General features: G+C 43.9%; 2 long non-coding RNA genes across 2 annotated transcripts; both read right to left on the bottom strand.

The window, feature by feature from the left end:
• Positions 1 to 4,353: 4,353 nt before the first annotated feature.
• Positions 4,354 to 5,358, bottom strand: LOC116039973. The gene is made up of 3 exons (XR_004102545.2): positions 5,208 to 5,358; positions 4,966 to 5,045; positions 4,354 to 4,582 (listed from the first exon to the last, which is right to left on the bottom strand). It is a non-coding gene; the product is annotated as an uncharacterized LOC116039973 (long non-coding RNA).
• Positions 5,359 to 13,307: 7,949 nt separating this feature from the next.
• Positions 13,308 to 14,062, bottom strand: LOC116039975. Its single transcript, XR_004102546.2, has 4 exons — positions 14,040 to 14,062; positions 13,747 to 13,833; positions 13,594 to 13,622; positions 13,308 to 13,417 (listed from the first exon to the last, which is right to left on the bottom strand). It is a non-coding gene; the product is annotated as an uncharacterized LOC116039975 (long non-coding RNA).
• Between the last annotated feature and the right edge of the window lie 2,292 nt (positions 14,063 to 16,354).

The raw sequence follows: 16,354 nt of genomic DNA, 5'->3' as shown, positions 1-16,354 counted from the left end.
GCAGCAGAGCTCTGCAGGTTTTACCCTCTGATGATGATGACCAGATAAGGCTCTCAGGCACGGGGGACTCCAGGATGTTTTTAAGTGGGGTGGCACAGGGGGGGACAGATAATCAGTCAGGGGGGGCCCAGGGGGGCATTTTATCAGAATACAGCATAGAAAATCTGCTTGTAATATAGGAAATATTGGGTAGGATTGAACACAATGTAATTCTGCTAAATAAAACATCACATTCATTATTAGTTTCACTTGTGGTCTTTATAGTGGTAAACAGTGGTGGAAGAAGTATTCACATCCTTTACTTAAGTACAGGTACTAATACCACACTGTAAAAATATTCCGTTACAAGTAAAAGTCCTGCATTGAAAATGTTACTTAAGTAAAAGTATCATCAGGAAAATGTACTTAAAGTACTAAAAGTAAAAGTACTCGATGCAAAACTAGTAACTAAAGCTGTCAGATGAATGTAGTGAAGTAAAAAGTGCAACATTTCTCTCTGAAATGTAGCGGAGTAGAAGAAGAAAGTGGCATGAAAAGAAAAGACTCAAGTAAATGTAGCAGGTACAAATAGTTGCTGGCCCTTTAAGAGTTGAGCTCAGGTGAACGTGCAGGAGGGGGGTGCACGAGCAGAGTCAGAGGGTGGGTCCATAGACACTATATAAGAATGGACCAACAGATCCCGTGTCTCTGGACGGAGACCAGTGAAGGATATTAGAAGCACTCTTCCGGTGATGGCTGAGCGTTACTGAGCAGCCTCCAGCTGAGAGAGACGACGTAAATGTGACGTGAGTAACCTGTCTGAAAGTTGGAAGTCTTCTGGTAGCTGTGCCAAGAGAAATCTCAATCATTCCCAATCTAGCAGTGACGGAGAGCGTAGGTATATGTAAGGAGATAACATGGGCACAGGCTAATTACTGATCACTAAAATGCTAGTTAACATTAGTAATTAAACCTAAACAGCTAATGTAAGTCGAAAATGCCTGCGAGCTTCTCTTGTACTATACAGTAATTCCTCTACTATGCGACAGTAAGTCCCGTGGTTATGACACAATCGTTAGCCTATTTTTACAAAAACGTCTGCTACGGAGCCATAACGTGAGGTACAAGGTAATGGAGCCTTTTATACATTGTCGTGTTTCTTTAGAAATAAACAATGGACAAATAGAGTCTTTAAACGCTTCAGATGTAAAGTTATTGGCTGTCAAAGTGACGTCAAAATGAATGGCAGTCAGTGGGATGCTAACAGGAGGTGATCGTTTTGTAGCATCAAAATGGCGCCATAGGAGGTTCGAGTTCTGAAGCGAAGCTTACCCCCTTGGGTGAGACGGACGAGTGGCTGGGACAGAACGTTAGCGGTGTGGAGCTACACTACGGCGCCTAAAGTCATAGTTTAAAGTGCCCATATTATGAAAAAAATCACTTTTTCTGGGATTTGGGGTGTTATGTTGTGTCTCTGGTGCTTCCACACACATAGAAGCGGACTTCGTTAGCCTGCTCGTTTCGGCTTGTGACGTCACAAGCCGAAACGAGCAGGCTAACCGCAACCATTAGCTCGTAGCGTTAGCATGCTAACGCTAATGCTAACGCTAGCATGCTACCTCGTTCTCAATAGCCAAGCACTGCTACAACACACACAAGTTCACCATAATCTACGAAAGAACTACTTACATGTGCGCCCTCATTTAGAAGTCTCCCAGCTAATCCTGCCTTGTAACTGACTGAAGTTGTAGAAACAGCCTTTCTTTTACTGTTTATGGAGCTAGCTAGCTGACATGATCTACATCTGAGCTACTGAGCATGTGCGAGTGCAATCAAAGATAGTACAGAAGAAGAAGAAGAAAAGAGGTCTCACTCTGTAGCTAAAACAGAGACCAGCTGAAAAGAGGATCTGCAGCAGTGAGAGAGAGCGGTGCAGTACAACAAAAATATGGTGTTTTTTGAAAATTAAACCATGTAAACCTATTCTGGTACAACCTTAAAATACAATTATGAACCTGAAAATGAGCATAATATGGCTGCTTTAAGAGTTATCGAGTGGTCATATAACGTGTCCTAAAGTCCGTAACGCGGTTACGTTTAGGTTTCCCGTTTACTTCGACAGTGTGAGCGACGAAACCGAGCTCCAGTGAACAAAAGTGAGTGTTAGCTTTAGCTTCTAACTGAGCTGCAGAGCGATGCACAGACACAGACTAGCTACACGGAGGAAGACGGCTGGAAGAGCATTCAAGTGTGAGTCAAGTGCTGGTGTTCATATCGTCTAGGTCGCTAGAAGTGCTAAAGTTAACTTTACAAGAGTTTTGTTCAGTAAGAGCTAGTTTGAACTTCGTGGAGATCGAGGAGTGCTGGGTTGGAACGTTACCGCCACCCCTCCCCCACTCCGTGTGTGAACTGCGTGGGAAGACGCGATTTCAAGATTGTAGCTGTGGCCCATCCTGCATGCAGAGGGAAAACGGCGGCTTTTCCTCTGCTGGTGCGACAACTTCCTTAGGAAGTTTATGCTCAACATATACACACGCCCTCATATTGCTGAAGACTGAGAAAAAGACAAAAACTGTCAGCTCATTCATATTGACCACACCCACACTGGAAAGGAACGTTTTTTTTCTTTGTTTAACCACTGTTGAAGTTAACAATGAGAATGTCTTCATGTTATATGCCTGAGACACGCAGTTTGATGCTGTCCTCCTCTCCTACTTCAATGACTAACGAATCTATATCGTTCTCTCCCCTGTCTTTCACTGGTTGAAGCCTGAAAATATTGTAAACAAATTAATAACATAACTAATTCCACTGGTCGGACTGTTGAGCTCTGTTTCAGACTGATACCTCCGGTTCAGGCTGGTCCTCATCCTCAACACGGGCCTTTTTCAGTTTCAGTTTTTTTGTTTGCTAAGAGTCGGGTCGGTGATTGTGAATTGTGTAAAGGTGTTCACGAGATAGATACCAACCTTTCGTGAACTTGTGAATTTCGCCAGCCGTCTTCTCTCTTGATGGAGACCCAGTAAGCACACAGACGTCGCAGCGACGTATTGGCGATGTAATCAAAATACATCGGGGATATGTAGTATTTTGGTAGTTTGCTCACTGGCACGACGTCCCCGCGACGTCGCTGCGCTACGTTTCAGCGACATATAGCCGCTCTCTCCGCGACGTATACATATATACATCGTTCTAACGTATGCCATACGTCGTAGAGATGTAGGCTTATATACATCGTTCTAACGTATGCCATACGTCGTGGAGATGTAGGCTTATATACATCGTTCTAACGTATCCCATACGTCGTAGAGATGTAGGCTTATATACGTCGTTCTAACGTATGCAATACATCGTGGAGATGTAGGCTTATATACGTCGTTCTAACGTATGCAATACATCGTAGAGATGTAGGCTTATATACGTCGTTCTAACGTATGCAATACATTGTAGAGATGTAGGCTTATATTCATCGTTCTAACATCTGCTATACATCTTACAGATGTGGTCATCTTCCTGTTATAAATAGTACAGATGTCAGGCTCTACATCCACAAGATATCATTTATACAGTCTGCAGATGTCAGGCGCTACACACCGTATATGTTATCCTAACATACCTTTACTCTTTAAATGTTGATAAAATAAATTACAAATTACTTAACTTAGTACACCGAGAATATTTTAGATAGGGGGCCTAATTAACATTTTACTGCTATAACTACTACTACTTTATAATAAACTATAGCTACAGTCCAATAATACCAGTCTAATCTGTAGAAATCATAGTCTAGAAGATGACAAACAATTATTAACCTAATTACTTGAAAACATCTTAAATCACTCTGTAGGATCGCTGGTATAAACAAGACCAGTAAACTTCTCACTTTTTGCTGAACAAACATTTATTTTGAACTATATAATTAATCAATAAACATAAAAAACATTAACAAATATTAAAACATTAAACATTAAAATAAAGAATTATCTAGGAGAAACTCTTTGATGGCCTTCTCGGCCTCCGCTTCCGTCGGCGCCTGGAGGACCGGGTTCCTCATTACTGCTGCTGTAATAAAATCGTTGGATTCGAATTATTATCATACTATTTATTTTGTTTTATCTAGTCTTCTCAGTTTTCTATAGAGGTAAAATGGTATAGAATGGTTTCTGCACAGCAAGTGAATAAGAGACTGGTTTAACTTAGTGGAATATATATATTTAAAAAATTTAATAATTCTGGATTCGCTTCTAGTGAATGTTAAAAATGTTAAAAACGTAACGTTTTAACCAAGGACCCTTTCAGTGTTCGGGCTGGTAAGTTGATATACCCCGAAACAAATTATCCGCTGAAATATAGACGTTTCTTTAACCATTGCAAAGTCTATGTGAAAAGTCTTTCTGGGCCATGGGGTGCAGTACCACCGTTATCCACTAAGCCCATGGTGGCTTTTAGACTTGGCGCTCTTCCTGGAGGCTTGGCCAGACCACATCAAGATGTTGGGTCTGGGAACTCTCCGTTGACAGGGCTCAATCCGAGGGGCGGGATAAACGGTTGTCTTTCAAACTCCCTCTGCATGCAATAGGATAGCGCTACAACCAGGCTGATCCTGCAAGAGATCATAAAGTAGTATTCACTCAGTTAAATTGTAGAAATCTACCACAAACATTCATAAAAAACAACTGTCCAAATATATATATACACACATACATACACACAAAAACGTCTCCGGTAAGTAACAACCTTAACCATCATTTAATGGCCTATCAAAAGACTACAACATTTTTTGTGAAATCAGAGATCTTTCTTACTGTGCATGCATTTTTTTTTTTCCATATTTAGCTTTGCGTTCCCCCATGTCCACACCAAGGCCCAGTATTGACAGCTAGAAACTTTGTATTATGAAATAAGACATCCAAGGGATGCATATAATTCTTCCAGTCTCTGCGTGAAATAATGTAAACAAAAAATAAGTATACGCAAATTACACACCTCTCCAAGTATGATGAGAATGTCATTTTTCTCCCTGAACAGGATCGGCAACAGCAGGATTGCAGCTCTGAAATCAATCCCTGAAAAATAAGTAAAAAAATAAAAGAAAGTGTATTAGGTGAATGTACAGTGTATTTTGGTTGGTTAGGCCTTATCTTGTCTGAAGACAAATAGAAAAGAAATTAAGTTTAAATGGCTCCACAACACTAGGGGTGACCACGGCTGATCAGTGAGTCACTTACCAGGGACATCTTCGGTGAGGGCAGCCTCTCTTTCCTCCAAAGCCAGATCTACAAGGGGAGATTTCCTTTGAGTCAGTCTAAGCACTGTGGGTACTAGGATCTTAAAGCCATCTTAAAATCTTCGGCAGATATTCATTCTGCAACACAGCACAAACAACAAACAGGAAACATGTCACAACATTATCATAGGATTTTAAAATTAAATTTCAAAGAGAGCCTTTAGTAATTTAATATGAACTCCAACACAAATATAAGGAAAAAAAACATGTAGACAAACCCTGCATGGACTCTTACAATAAAACAATAGTCTTAAAATGTATGGCAAATTAACCATACTGTAACAATACTGTTACAGTAAAAGTCCTGCAGTGTAAATGTTACTTAAGCAAAAGTCTGTAAGTATTATCAGGATAATGTAGTTAAACATTAAAACATGTTAGAAAGTGTAAAGGATCCAACCAGTTGTGTGTTTAATGGACTAATCATCTCAGTTTACTTTAGAATCAAACATCAGATTTTATAAACTACATGTGTTCTGTGAGCAGTAATCTTAATGTGTAAAGTAACTAGTAACTGTAACAGATGAATGTAGCGGAGTAACTAAAGTAACTAGTAACTAAAGCTGTAACAGATGAATGTAGTGGAGTAACTAAAGTAACTAGTAACTAAAGCTGTAACAGATGAATGTAGTGGAGTAACTAAAGTAACTAGTAACTAAAGCTGTAACAGATGAATGTAGTGGAGTAACTAAAGTAACTAGTAACTAAAGCTGTAACAGATAAATGTAGTGGAGTAAAAAGTAGAAAGTGGAATGAAAAGAAAAGACTCAAGTAAAGTACAAGTACCTCAACATTTAGACTGAAGTACAGTACTGGAGTAAATGTACTTAGTTACATTCTACCCCTGCGTTCGGACTACAAAGACTGTGCAAGATTATGCATTACAGTGTGTACACCCTAATGCATAATGTTACACTACATAAACTACCGGAGCCAGGTGAATTCAGATCCAGATAAAAACTTCTTCAGTAGTAACCTTTACATTTTATATTATTTATATGTCTATGAGATTATAGAGTTATTTTCCATGGTTCTACTTGGGCCTAATGTTATAACAATCGCATAACATTACTGTTACCGGTACCTTGATTCCACTGTAGCCTTCTCTGAATGCACCGGGACAGGCTCAACGGTTAGTGTCACGGTTTCTTTCCACTGCTGTACAAATCGGTTGAATTTGGCTTGCTTCTTAAACGATCCTTCAAAGAGGTATGAAACCATCCTCTCAGTCAATCCATAGTCCACTGCTTCTCCGTCAACTTCATTATCTAACGTACAATACAGAAAAGAAAAACAGCAATGTTAACCACCACTGTGGTAACAGCATAATGTAACGTTACCACATTTAAAAAGCACATTATGCAATCACGTTTCTCTATCATCCTCCGTTTGGTCCGGACCTAATATCCATATAAAAACACAAAGTAGGGTGCCCAGATAGCTCAGTTGGTAGAGCGGGCGCCCATATATATAGAGGTTTACTCCTCGACGCAGCGGCCGTGGGTTTGACTCCGACGTGCGGCCCTTTGCTGCATGTCATTCCCTTTCATGTCTTCAGCTGTCCTGTCTATTGAAGGCCTAAAATGCCCAAAAAAATAATCTTAAAAAAAAAAAAAAAAAAGTATTTAGGCGTACCTCATTAGAGACGCTGGAAAAGTGTGTCTCTCTCTCTCTCTCACACACACACACACACACACACACACACACACACACACACACACACACTATATTAATATAACGTAACATTAGGCCTATCTTACTTTTTTATTAATAATGATAATCGGGTTATTTTGAAAACAGCAGCTAGCTAGCTAACGTTAAATGTTAAGCTTAGCTAGCTACTCGAAAGGGAGGTTAACCGTTGGTTAACCGTTGGTCGGTTCTGTCAGTTAACGTTAACGTGACTGGTGTTGTAACTTGACGTTAGTCTTTGTAGGTTAATTAACGTTAACATTACATAGTTTTACGAAAATGTTCTAAGACAGTTTGACGACAAAATAAAGAATAAATCATCATTTCAAACCCTCACTGGCTACCGATAGTCACATTCCGCCCAAATGGCTTTGCTTTACCATTAACATATATTTAAGAACAAAAGACTTTTAGGCGGCAAAGACGCTTTTTATTGTTCTCCTCTGACGCAGTCCAGCTAACGTTTTATAGCTAGAGTTAACGTAAGTCAGAAGAAAAGACTTTTCGGCGGCAAAAACGTTTTTTTCTCCTCTGACGCAGTAGTTTTATAGCTAACGTTAATGTTAGCTAGCTATCTCGATGGTCAACTGTAGCTAAGTACCGTTAGCTAGCTAAGTACCATGTCGTAACATGTAGAATGGCAATATGGGACATAATACTGCTAATGTTTTAACTAACTAACCTGTAAACGTTAATAATGGCAATCATCAATGTCGAGTGTAGCTAGCTAATGTTGACAGAGTATGAACTTGGCTAGTGCTAACGGTAAAGTTAACTTCCAACTTTGAATATTAACACCACAAACACAGATTAAAAATGCACATAATTTACCTTTGAATTTACTTCGCTCCTCTTCAGTGACCTTTATTCCAAAACGAAGTAAGCCCGTGATTAAATCCTCCGTTGCTAAATGTCCAAGCGCCATCCTCCCGACTTTGATCGACACTGACGGAGACTGACAGTTGGATCACTGTCGATTCACTCATGTTGTCAGGGTTTTGGTATTTTGTGGTGTGTATTATTTTTGTAGTCGGTTTCTGTTCTGTATTGTGCTTGTTTCCTGTTTTATTTTGTAGTCTGTCTTGTCTCCCTTGTCTTGTCTAGCTTTCTTCCTGTCTTTGTTTGTTTCCCGCCTTTTTTGATTTGTTCCACCTGTTGTGTCACCTGCCTCTCGTTCCCTCGTTACCTTGTGTATTTAGCCTCTCTGTTTTCCCTTGTCTCTCGTCGGATCATTGTTTGTGTCTGGTTTTGTTCCTGTCAGCACGTCGTAGCCTGTTCTGTTGTTTTCTGCCTGCTCCATTTTTGGACCGCCTTTGGTTTGCTCCTGTTTTTGTGTTAATAAATCCTCGTGCTCATTACTCCTTCGCCTGCTCTCTGCATTTGGGTCCACCATCCTCGCTAACCATGACAGAATGATCCGACCAACTATGGACCCAGCAGAATTCAAGCCAGTTTTTCATCCACTGGACTCGGATGGAAAACTTTTGATTGGGTTTTACCGCTCCCTCCATGAGGAGGACCCCGCCTTCGCTAGGCACCTTATGGAGGTACGTTGGCAGGCCACAGCACAGGAGTTTCGCCTCCCCGTCTCCATGCCTGTTTTTTGTCCTGAGCCTGAGTTGACCTGTGTTCCTGAGCCTGAGCTGACGTGCAACCCTGCTGTTCCCGAGCTGACGTGCAACCCTTCTGTTCCCGGGCTGGCGTGCAGCTCTCCTGACCCTGGGTTGACGTGCAGCTCTCCTGATTCCGGGTGGACGTGCAGCTCTCCTGACTCCGGGCTGACGTGCAGCTCTCCTGAATTCAAGCTAGCTAGCAACCTCCCTGAGCCCCGGCTAGCTAGTAACCTTCCTAAATCCAGGCTAGCTAGCAAACCCCCTGAATCCAGGCTAGCTAGCAACTTTCTTGAGTCCCGGCTAGCTAGTAGCCTTCCTGAGCCCAGGCTAGCTAGCAGGCCCCCTAAATTCAGGCTAGCTAGCAACCCCCCTGAAACAAGGCTAGCTAGCAGCCTCTCTGAGCCCCGGCTAGCTAGTAGCCTTCCTGAGCCCAGGCTAGTTAGCAGCTCTTCTGAATCCAGGCTAGCTAGCAGCCTTCTTGAGCCCCGGCTGGCTAGCAGGCCCCCTAAATTCAGGCTAGCTAGCAACCCCCCTGAAACAAGGCTAGCTAGCAGCCTCTCTGAGCCCCGGCTAGCTAGTAGCCTTCCTGAGCCCAGGCTAGTTAGCAGCTCTTCTGAATCCAGGCTAGCTAGCAGCCTTCTTGAGCCCCGGCTGGCTAGCAGCCCCCTTAAGCCCAAGCTAGCTAGCAGCCCTCCGGAGTCCAGGCTAGTTAGCACTCTCCCAGATCCCAGGCTTGCTAGCAGCCTTCCTAGCTCCCCCGAGCTTCCTAGTGTTCCCGAGTTTCCTAGAGTTCCAGAGTTTCCTAATGTTTCCGAGTTTCCTAGTGTCCCCAAGCTGCCCAGTTTCCCAGCACTGCGCAGCCTTCCAGAACCGCCGCTGACGTGCAGCCTTCCAGAACCGCCGCTGACGTGCAGCCGCCCAGAACCGCCGCTGACGTGCAGTCTTCAAGAGTCGTCGATGACCGCTCTTCAAGAATCTACGATGACCGCTCTGCTAGAGTCTTCCAGTCGTCCAGAGTCTCCGATGACCGCTCTGCTAGAGTCTTCCAGTCGTCCAGAGTCTCCGATGACCGCTCTGCTAGAGTCTTCCAGTCGTCCAGAGTCTCCGATGACCGCTCTGCTAGAGTCTTCCAGTCGTCCAGACTCTTCGATGACCGCTCTGCTAGAGTCTTCCAGTCGTCCAGAGCCTTCAATGACCACTCTCCCAGAGTCTACGTCGACAGCTCTTCCAGAGTCCATGTCGACAGCTCTCCCAGAGTCCACGTCTACGGGCAAGCCAGAGGCCTTGCCGGTCTCCGGCGTCCAAGAGACTGCCCCTGAGGCTTTGTTGGTCTCTGGAGTCCCAGAGACCTCCCTAGTGACTTTGCCTTTGTTCTGCCCCCATGAGACTTTGCCTGTGGCGGTCAGGCCGACTCCTGCCCCTCGTGTCCTGTCGGCGGTCAGGCCGACTCCTGCCCCTCGTGTCCTGTCGGCGGTCAGGCCGACTCCCGCCCCTCGTGTCCTCTCGGCGGTCAGGCCAACTCCTGCTCCCCGTGTGTTGTCGGCGGTTCGGCCGACTCCTGCTCCCCGTGTTTTGTCGGTGGTCCGGCCGACTAATGCTCCAGTTACCCTGTCGGCGGAGTTGCCGACTCCTGACCCTGTTGTCTTGTTGTCTGTTACTGATCCTGTTACCTTGTTGGCAGACACTGACCCAGCTGACCCGTCGCCTGTCTCCAGCCCAGCTGACCCGTCGCCTGTCTCCAGCCCAGCTGACCCGTCGCCTGTCTCCAGCCCAGCTGCCCCTTCATCTGCTGAGCTTGTCTGGCCACCAGAGGGGATTCGCCTTCACCGCCGGTCTTCAGAAGGAATTCGCCCTCGCAGACGGCCTCCAGAAGGATTCTGCTTTCGCTGTCGCCCTCCAGAGGGGTTTCGCCTTCGTCGCCGTCCTTCAGAGAGGCTTCGCCTTCGCCGCCGGTCTTCAGAAGGGATTCGCCCTCGCAGACGGCCTCCAGAGGGGTTTCGCCTTCGCCGCCGGCCTCCAGAAGGATTCTGCTTTCGCTGTCGCCCTCCAGAGGGATTTCGCCTTCGTCGCCGTCCTTCAGAGAGGCTTCGCCTTCGCCGCCAGTCATCTCGGTGCCCTCGACATTCTGTACGGCCACCAGAGAGATTCTGCCTTCGTCGCCGGTGGCCAGAAGGGTTCTGCCTTCGTCGCAGGCCGCCTGAAGGTTTCTGCCTTCGATTCTGCTCCCAGTTCCCTGTTGCCGAGGCCTCTCTGCTCCTTGTTGCCGAGGCCTCTCTGCTCCTTGTTGCCGAGGCCTCTCTGTTCCCTGTCCCGAGTGGTCTCTCCATTCCCTAGCCCCACTTGACTTGTTTGCTGACCTGTTTGGCCCTCCTCCGGTCCCCCTCCGCCCTCCCTGGGTTGTCTTTTTGTTCTGTTTTTGGGCCATCTGGGATCTGTCCCTTGGGGGGGGGGTACTGTCAGGGTTTTGGTATTTTGTGGTGTGTATTATTTTTGTAGTCGGTTTCTGTTCTGTATTGTGCTTGTTTCCTGTTTTATTTTGTAGTCTGTCTTGTCTCCCTTGTCTTGTCTAGCTTTCTTCCTGTCTTTGTTTGTTTCCCGCCTTTTTTGATTTGTTCCACCTGTTGTGTCACCTGCCTCTCGTTCCCTCGTTACCTTGTGTATTTAGCCTCTCTGTTTTCCCTTGTCTCTCGTCGGATCATTGTTTGTGTCTGGTTTTGTTCCTGTCAGCACGTCGTAGCCTGTTCTGTTGTTTTCTGCCTGCTCCATTTTTGGACCGCCTTTGGTTTGCTCCTGTTTTTGTGTTAATAAATCCTCGTGCTCATTACTCCTTCGCCTGCTCTCTGCATTTGGGTCCACCATCCTCGCTAACCATGACACATGTATCCTTCCGCGCTGAAGTATTTATGCTTCCGCCGAGTCGAGCTCTCGTTAGCATGTAGCTAGATCCTTTCAATAGAACACAACTTAATTATTTGTCTGTTTCATTCTAATATAAATAGGGTAAAGGGTTTGAAAATTAAATTAAATAGGCTACTGTTTGTGAATATAAATATAAATTATTACATAGGCCTACTCCTCATTAACATGATTAAAAATGATTCAAAGGGACACTTCACCAAAAAAACATTATGATTTATTTTGCCATTGTCTGTCTGGACAGTAACAGTAAGGACAGAGTTATATTCTGTATCCTGAATAATTCACTTAGACAGAATTAAAGAAATAATAGTGAAGAAAATGACCTGTAAACTACAAAACAGTTATACAAAACACAATGCATGAGTTATTGTAAAGCACTTTATTTATTTGCAGACTATATAATTCTCACTTATAATATAGAGACACTTAGGCCGGTTACACACTGGATGCGTCGTGCGAGCGTGTCAGCTGCATGGCGTGTCTGTTTATATTTCGGCTCCCATGTGAACAGGTTAGTGCGTGACACGCACGTCAAAATTTGATTTTCAAATATTGCACCTGTCAATACAGAACGAAATATTCTGTAGCCTATTTTGCCGTCAATACTGCCGACGTTGTCTTTGCTGTAATCAAATCAGTATATATTTATGTTTAACATGGTATTTCAGTTTATCAATGGGAAACATACATGTGTCCAGACAAGGCTAGCAGCAGCAGCACCGCGTCAGACATGTTGGTGTGTAAAGACAGAAAACGCCACGCAGCCGCCACACAGGCAGTGTGTAACCGGCCTTAAGGCTGAAAGCTCCTTCAAAACCACAACAACGTGTAAAAAAACATATTAGACTTCCAATGAACATGTTCATAACAGAATTATGAATTCAAATGGATTACTGTTATATTACATACATATCAGGGAACTGCTTTACATTTGTTTCCATTCATTTTCACTCTGTGTATTTATATTTTCCCCTGTATGTATATTTTTCTATTATTTCACTAAATGTTTTTTTCCTTGTCTTGTATCTTGTTCTGTAACTGTTTTGTATCTTGTTGTTTTCACCTCATGTTGATTTGTTCGTTCTTTTGTTTTGCACCGGGACTAGAGAACATGTTTCTGTTCCTATATGGACTGTACTGCATTGTTAGCCTGACAAGCCAGACCCACATCCAGATGTTGGGTCTGGGAACTCACCATTGGCAGGGCTCAATCCGAGGGGCGGGATAAACGGTTGTCATTCAAATTCCCTCTGCAAGCAATAGGATAGCGCTACAACCAAGCAGAGAAACGCTAGTTGATAGATTCAACTTTTGCCGTATCCGGTCGGCAAAACTCTGAACACATCTTCCTTTTTTAAGAATGACTTCAGTGCCGTTCTTTGTTCTTTTCTCAAAGAAAAGCTTAACTCCAAGTCTTCCAGAGTCACGGCCAAAGCCGATTCGAAAGACCGCTGTTCACCAGCAGCAGCAGCCATAAGCCCGCCCACCGACTCTATACACGATGTGATTGGCCTGACCAGAATTTGGTTTTTCCAGCTCGTAAGCCAACGGAGAGTTGCTAGACTGATCCTGGCTGAAAATTACATTTGCTGCTGCTAGGGTGGGTCTAGATTTCTAGGCTACTGCATTGTATATAAAAGGATCACAATATAATCTTAATTTCTAATACATATATACACAGAGATTTAAAAACTTGAGCAAAGCTTTACCTTTAAAAGCAATGAGTCAAATCCTAACATCAAGACGTAATTGATAAACTGAATTACAAGTTACACTTAGGTTTTTAAATACGACTCAAAATGATGTTACAGTTTCTCTTTTTCTGGTGAGTTGATGTTGAAGTTGTTGATCAGTGGAGTCTGATAGAAACAGAAGGTTCTCCAACGTTTTCATAGGTCACTGTACCTTCATCTTCATCATGATGCTCCTGTGAAAAACAACACAACACACTGGAGATTCTGAGATCAAATGGAACAAATACATCTCCTTTGTTGCTGCAGCCACTTAGACTCTAAACAATCCAGTCAGCACTGTTTATTCTTATTGTAAATAGTGAAATATATCATAAAGACAAGCGTTTGATTATTCAGTTTTAAAACTCACAGCATTGCCATCCATCTGGGTTCTGTTTCCTGAAAAGACAAAAAAAGAGCAGACTTTAGTTTCCACACTGTAAATCTACCTTCATCAATTGTTCTTGTTCATTAGACATTCATTACATCTTCTTCTAAAGATGACATCTGTGAATGTTCTCACCTTTAGTTCTCATCCATATGTTGACCACCACAACAGTTATTACGAGTGCTGCTAAACCCACAGACACCATGATGACCCTCCACCAGTCTGAAGAGAATAAAAACATGAAATATATTTGGGCTGCAGCTTTCTGTTCTATTCAAAATCCTGTAGCTCAAAGAGAACAAACGTGCTTTCTCCAACGTGAATATCTCCATTTGCAGCCATGTGTCGGTCTGACATTCATACTTTAGACTTCATAAGGAGAGAGAGAAAGAGAGAGAGAGAGAGAGAGAGAGAGAGAGAGAGACTACCTTGTTTTGATGTATTGTCTTTTGGAATATATGAAATAAGAAAACACAACAAATGGTGATGAAATACCTCACGTTTACCATCTGACGAGACTAAACAAGAAATAATAATGTAATCATAAAACTTTAAATCCATCAAATAAAACCAACTGTACCTGTTTTCTCATGTGAGGACCGGAATTGCAGCGTGTTTCCATTCTTCTTATCTGTCACGTTACACTTCAGTAACGTAACCAGTCTGAAGAGAATAAAAACATGAAATATATTTGGGCTGCAGCTTTCTGTTCTATTCAAAATCCTGTAGCTCAAAGAGAACAAACGTGCTTTCTCCAACGTGAATATCTCCATTTACAGCCATGTGTCGGTCTGACATTCATACTTTAGACTTCATAAGGAGAGAGAGAAAGAGAGAGAGAGAGAGAGAGAGAGAGAGAGAGAGAGAGAGAGAGAGAGAGAGAGAGAGAGAGAGAGAGAGAGAGAGAGCCTCCTGCTCCTCATACTCGCTTGAGTAGAGGGAGGAGTAGAACTCTACGGCTCGCCTTCTGATCTGCCTCGGCTCCATGATCTCCTGCCCTGTGTCTGAAAGCAGTGTGTGGATTACCCGCCTCTGTCCATTCTTCCTCTCCAGGCCGAAGAAGAAGCTAGAGGGAGCATCCATCTCCGAGATGGTCTGGAATCGGGACCTGACCAGTGCACCCTGTACTTTAACGTCCAGCAGGTCGGCTAAAGCTAGCTTTTTGATTTTGAGGACTTCAAAATGTCCTCGATCTCCTGTGGACTCACTTAATTTCTCTAGTTCCACTATATCACTCTCCAGGTCCTGCATAGATCTGGTGATGTCACGTGTGATGTTGAGGGTGTGCTGTTGACATAGAAGCTTGATTTCTGTCTTACCATGGTCCCACCACTGCCTAAGACTGCTAAAATCACCCTGTCTAAAAATATCCCAAAAATAAATAAGCACCTCTCTAAATTTTTTGTCAGAAGTTAAAACCGAGTTAAAATGCCAGTAGGCACTTTTCGGCTTCACATCCCTAATAAAAACATGACATAAAACCAAAGAGTGATCAGTAAAAACAGCAGGAACAATATTACACACTTTACATACATTTCTGGCTCCATTTACATTTAAACTCCCAACTTTAAAAACATCCATATTAAGTGAGATGTTAAAAGCAAAAATAATAAACAATAAATTAATTAACATTGGAGCATAATCCATCATCAAGACGTATTTGTTTTTTTGCTTTAAGCACAAGTTTCTTCAGTCTAAAACCCTCTTGGACTGTGATTTCAGACTCTTCTTTTTGGCTGTTATGAAATCTGACTGAGGAGCAGAACAGAACCAAGTCTGGAAAAAACTCTTCTATTTTTACACCCTGCTGGTTTTTCGTTTGTTTTAGGAAACTTTTAATTTTATCAGCAGTATAGAGCTGTCTTTGTTGACTGCTGCTGAAGTTGGGAACTTCACTCTCATCCGACACACATTCATCACTCTCACTGCCCTCCGTGCAGACCTTCCTCACACTCTCCTCACTCACTCTGCTTGTCTTAGCTTCACTGGAGCTATCTTTTGTTTTCCTCCTGCGTTTGGCAGCAGTTTTTGATTTAACTGCTGCCTCCACCTCCTCCATCACTTCCTCCTCCACTTCCTCCTCCACCTGTTCACTCCACCTTACACCCGCATCATTTACCGTTTCATTACCCTCATCAGTCTGCACCTCACCTGTCTCCCCTGACTGTCCCTCCTGCGTGTCCCTGATCTCACCTGTCTGTTCCCCAGACACACCTTCACCTGTTTGTTTTTTTTCTTTTTCTTTTTCTTCCTCCTCACCCACTACACTTCTCTCATCTTCACTCACATTCTCTCTCACACCATTCACACTAACACCCGGTGTATCTACAGTACTCACCCGGTGCGTCTGGTCAGACACGGCATCACCACGCCGCTGTGCAGCACGCGGAGCGGGCATCGGCCGCTCGGAGGCGGCAGCCGGCACCGAGGCAGCAGCACCCCCGGACGGTGGGGGGTCCGCCGCCTCGGCAGCGGACCGCTGGGCATCCGCCCCCCCCCCTCCCCCGGCACCCCCGGTACCTCCAACAGTGCCTCCGGACCGGGAGGATTCGGATCACCTCGTCTCGGGCAGGCTCTCACCGTGTGTCCCACCTCTCCACAACCAAAACATTTCATCCCTGATGAAGTTGCAAAAATCACGTATTCATAATCATCTACTTCAACATGGAAGCGGAGGTTGAGCTCCTCGTTCCGATGGTTCAGTATCATATAGAGCTGCCTCCGGTGAGACACGACGTGTTTC

The sequence above is a fragment of the Sander lucioperca genome, chromosome 19 (genome assembly GCF_008315115.2).
Source record: "Sander lucioperca isolate FBNREF2018 chromosome 19, SLUC_FBN_1.2, whole genome shotgun sequence".
In the NCBI taxonomy this organism is placed as follows: domain Eukaryota; kingdom Metazoa; phylum Chordata; class Actinopteri; order Perciformes; family Percidae; genus Sander; species Sander lucioperca.
Note: the sequence above shows the minus strand (reverse complement) of the source record. Positions and strands in the feature narration are given on the sequence as shown.